The sequence below is a fragment of the Muntiacus reevesi genome, chromosome 2 (genome assembly GCF_963930625.1).
Source record: "Muntiacus reevesi chromosome 2, mMunRee1.1, whole genome shotgun sequence".
NCBI classification, from domain to species: domain Eukaryota; kingdom Metazoa; phylum Chordata; class Mammalia; order Artiodactyla; family Cervidae; genus Muntiacus; species Muntiacus reevesi.
The window spans coordinates 279,751,174-279,756,066 of record NC_089250.1 but is presented as its reverse complement, the minus strand read 5'-3'; the positions used below and the strand labels follow the sequence as shown (position 1 = coordinate 279,756,066).

Genomic DNA, 4,893 nt, shown 5'->3' with positions numbered 1-4,893 from the left:
TCCACTTCTCACTCTATAAATTTGTGTAAAAGCTTGGGCTAGGGGCTCTGTGACTCGGACCACTGAGTTGGTTATGGCATAGAGTCCTGACTCGAGTCAGTAATAAACTTCCCTTCCTGCGAGTTGCATTGTCTTGGAAGCCTTCTCCCTTCCTGCTCGGGGATTTGGACTTCGGGCATAACATTTGGGGGCTCGTCCGGGATCCCTTAACCGGGGGAAGAGAACACTTCCAGGACAGAGGGGAAGGATAGATAATAGCACGGGTGCTCAGGAAAACTCAGGGGGCCCGAAACCCCAGCGCTGTGTTGTCAGCTGTGCGTGTGTTTGTCTTTGGCTCTCCGTGCTTGTGTGTGTGTGCCGGCATTGTCTCAGGCAGGACAGGATGCCCAGAGTAATTCCGGGTCCTGCTGTGAAGCAGGAAGGTATCTGGCACAGGAAGTCGAGAGTAATTCCAGGGCCCTGCGGTAAAGCAGGAAGGTATCTGGCACAGGAGAAAGGTTTCTCCAGCCAGTGTAAGGCCGAGGCCAGCGAGCACGCTGGAAGGCAGCCTGCTCTGTGGGAAGGAGAGTTCCTCTCCTGATCCCGAGTCTGGTCAGGGGGCCCGAAAACCCAGCGCTGTGTTGTCGGCCGGCGTTTGTCGGTCTGTGTGTTTGTCTTCGGCTGTCCGTGTTTGTCCGTGTTTGTGTGTGTGCCAGCATTGTCTCTGGTCTTGCTCCTACTCTGACTAGAGTTTCGGTGAACAGGAGAACGGTTGTGGGCGCAATTGATGAATCCCAGCCAGGGCTATCCTCTGGCGGACTCTGAAGGCCTTACAATAATTGAGCCTCAGTAACTAGAGCCCAGCCAGGTGAAACTCTCCTTTCACTACGATTGTCAGCAGCTGTTGCAGGAGTGAATTCTGGTAGAAGCTCGGACACGGGTCCCAAGGACCGACGGGAGGCAAACCGCCCAGCCTCATCTCGTGGACGAGGGGTTTCCTCTGTTGCGGCCTAACTGGGATTTTGAGCGAGCGGAAGGTAGGGAGCGTCTCCGAGTGTCCCGCCAGACTCTGATGGCTGGCCTGCGGGCCGCAGCACAAAGCCGAAATTTAGTAAGGCAAGAGGCCACTGAGAGCCCGGCAGCCTTCCTAGAGAGGCTGATGGAAGCTTTCAGGCAATATACACCTATGGACCACCAGGCTGAGGAGTCACGTGCTGCAGTTCGTTAGCGTTTGTAAATCAGGCAGCCCCAGATATTAGGAAGAAGTTACAAAAGATAGAGGGATTGGGAGAACAGATGATACAGGATTTACTGAAAGCAGCTGAAAAGGTATATAATAATAGGGAGACCCCAGAAGAAAGGGAAGAACGAATTCGACGGGAGGAAAGGGAATTAGCTGAGAAGATCAGGAAGGAAGATAGAACGAGGGAAAACCAGAAGAACCAGAGGGAGCTAGCCCAGATTCTTTTTACAGAATTGAGGGAACCTCGAGATCCCTGGATGGGAGAAAAACAGAAACCAAAAAGGCAGGCCCTAAAGAAAGATCAGTGTGCCTACTGCAGAGAACAGGGGCACTGGAAAAATGAGTGCCCTAAGAGGGACCTTAGGGGAGGTACGACCCAGAGAGAGAGAATCTCCCCTGGAACTCGAGTTTTATATGCGGAGGAAGACAGTGACTAGGGGAATCAAGACTCGGCACCCCTCCCCAAGTCCTGGGTAACCACAGAACGAAAAGGAGATCTGGGGACCCACCAGGTGTCCCATTCGTTTTTGGTGATACCAGAATGCCCAGCCCCTCTACTTGGAAGAGACTTGTTGTGGCCGATGGCATTCCCTGTGGATATTTTGGATAATTGCAGTCATGAGGAACTGGAAAACTCTGCTGAAGATTACATGTTAGATCTGAGGTATGGGGACCCTGAAAATCTGGAATGCTTTTCTATTAGCCTGTCAGATGTAGGCTTTGTACCTCTCTATGGTGGAGATCAGACCCAGAAAGTTCTTGCTCTTTTTGCACCTGAGGACTCACTCACAGCTGTGGCACTTTACCTTGCTGATCAGTGGTGGGCTATTGATGATATTGTGAAAACATCTGTCCCTTCTAGAGAGAGGCTTAAGCAGGTGAGAACTCTTGGGGAGAGAGTGGTTAAAGAAGGAAATGGAGAGAAATGAGATCCCATTCCTGTGTCGTAGCAGTAGATTTTGTGGAAGAAAGGAGTGGCCACTGGGTTTTATTCAGTTATAGAGCTGGGAGAAGGACAGTCTTGGACATGTCTTATCCCTAGCCTTAAGAGATGGTACATATACACCATGGAATATTACTCAGCCGTTAAAAAGAATTCATTTGAATCAGTTCTAATGAGATGGATGAAACTGGAGCCCATTATACAGAGTGAAGTAAGCCAGAAAGATAAAGAACATTACAGTATACTAACACATATATACGGAATTTAGATAGATGGTGGCGATAACCCTATATGCTAAACAGAAAAAGAGACACAGAAGTACAGAACAGACTTTTGAACTCTGGGGGAGAACGTGAGGGTGGGATGTTTTGAAAGAACAGCATGTATACTATCTATGGTGAAACGGACCACCAGCCCAGGTGGGATGCATGAATCAGGTGCTCTTGCCTGGTGCACTGGGAGGACCCTGAGGAGTCGGGTGGGGAGGGAGGTGGGAGGGGGGATCGGGATGGGGAATACGTGTAACTATATGGCTGATTCATGTCAATGTATGATAAAACCCACTGAAATGTTGTAAAGTGATTGGCCTCCAACTAATAAAATAATATATAAAAAAAAAAAAAAAGAGAGATGAAAAAATACCCATTGGCCTGGGCTGAAACGGCAGGGATGGGACTGGCCAAACAGACATCCAGTCGTCATCGAGCTAAAGGCTTAGGCAACTCCTGTGAGGGTGAGACAGTACCCCATGAGCCAGGAAGCTCGCTGGAGGATCACTCCCCACGTTCGACGTCTCATGGATGCCGGAATTCTCAAGCGGTGTCAATCCCCTTGGCAGAAGCCTTACTGCCGGTGAAGAAGGCAGGGTGGGACAGATTACCTGCGAGAAGTCAACAAACGGGTGGGTGACATACACCCCACTGTCTCTAACCCATACACCCTCCTGAGCAGTTTGCTGCCTGAGTACCCTTGGTACACTGTGTTGGAATTGAAAGATGCCTTCTTCAGCCTACCCCTGGCAGCCCAGAGCCAGGAGGTATTTGCTTTGAGTGGACCAAGGAGGAAGGCCAACTGGTAAGCCCACAGAGGTTCAAGAGGCTGAGTGAGGACCTCTTCGAATATCAGACTTGCCTCCCAGAGGTCCATCTGCTACATAATTAATAGCCCGGCAAAAGGTCACCTGTTTGGGATATAAGATCAGGCAGGGGCAAAGGTGGCTAACCCAGGTCATGAAGGCCCATGACCCCCTGCCAGGTGAGAGAGTTTCTGGGGACTGTTGGATATTGCAGACTGTGGATCATAGGGTTTGCTGAGAAGGCCCAGTCCTTGTATGAGGGAAGTAAAGAAACTCCAACCTGGACTTGGACTGAGCCAATGAAACAGGCTTTCCAGACACTCAGACGGGCCCTACTAGAAGCCCCAGCCCTTGCCCTGCCTAACTCAAATAAGCCGTTCCAGCTGTTTGTAGCTCCATGATTGCAGCGAGATACTGGCTGAGGCCCTGGCAGCACGAAAGGACTTAACTGATGTACCCCTAGACAAGAGTGAGCTAGTATGGTTTACCGATGGGAGCAGCTATGTAAAAGATAGGCAAAGGAAAGAGGGAGCTGCCGCGGTAGAAGAGTACAGTTGTGAATATGGCTCCGCAAAGTTTTATGCACTGTGTGGCTTTGGTGGGGACTTAAGTTGTGGTCTGACACACACTGCTGTTGTTCCTCTGGATTTAGTGAAATGCCGTATGCAGGTGGACCCACAGAAGTACAAGGGCATTCTTAATGGATATTCAGTTACAGTCAAAGAGAATGGTTTCCATGGTTTGGCCAAAGGATGGGCCCCGACCCTCATGGGCCACTCCCTGCAGGGGCTCTGCAAGTTTGGCTTTTATGAAGTACATGCTTGGAGAGGAGAATGCCTATCTGTGGCGCACATCACTGTATTTGGCTGCCTCTGCCAGTGCTGAATTCTTTGCTGACATTGCGCTGGCTCCTATGGAAGCTGCTAAGGTTCGAATTCAAACCCAACCAGGTTATGCTAACACTCTGAGGGATGCAGCTCCCAAAATGTATAAGGAAGAAGGCTTAAAGGCGTTCTACAAGGGGGTTGCTCCTCGTTCGATGAGACAGATACCATACACCATGATGAAGTTTGCCTGCTTTGAATGTACTGTTGCTGATTCCGTGGTGTCTGTGTTGCATAAAGGGAAGGGTAGCAGTGCCCCTCAGGTCCTCAAGAGACTTGGATTTAGAGGTGTATGGAAGGGACTGTGTGCCCGCATCATCATGATCGGCACTCTGACTGCACTATCTATGATTCTGTGAAGGTCTGCTTCAGGCTCCCTCGCCCTCCTCCCCCTGAGATGCCAGAGTCTCTGAAGAAGACACTCAGTAGATAAATGTAAGCAAATATGGACTGAATCTGCGTGTGGATCAGTGTTTGAGGAAAATACAACTGGACGAGAGATAATCCAGGCTTGCAAAGCGTGCCAGCTGATGACGACAGGGATAAAGCAGCACACCGGAACGAGGAACCGAGGGGAAGAGCCAGGGCAACACTGGGAGATAGATTTCACTGAGGTAAGACCAGGCAAGTACGGGTATCGCTATCTGTTGGTTCTGGTAGATACCTTCTCAGGGTGGGTGGAAGCCTTTCCCACTAAGGGAGAGACAGCCATAGTGGTTGCTAAAAAGATCTTAAAGGAGATAGTGGTTAGATACGGGCTGCCGGTGCC

At 50.2% G+C, this 4,893-nt stretch overlaps 1 pseudogene; it reads left to right on the top strand.

Moving 5' to 3' along the window:
• Positions 1 to 1,803: 1,803 nt before the first annotated feature.
• Positions 1,804 to 4,557, top strand: LOC136157715 (solute carrier family 25 member 3 pseudogene; annotated as a pseudogene).
• Positions 4,558 to 4,893: the final 336 nt, after the last annotated feature.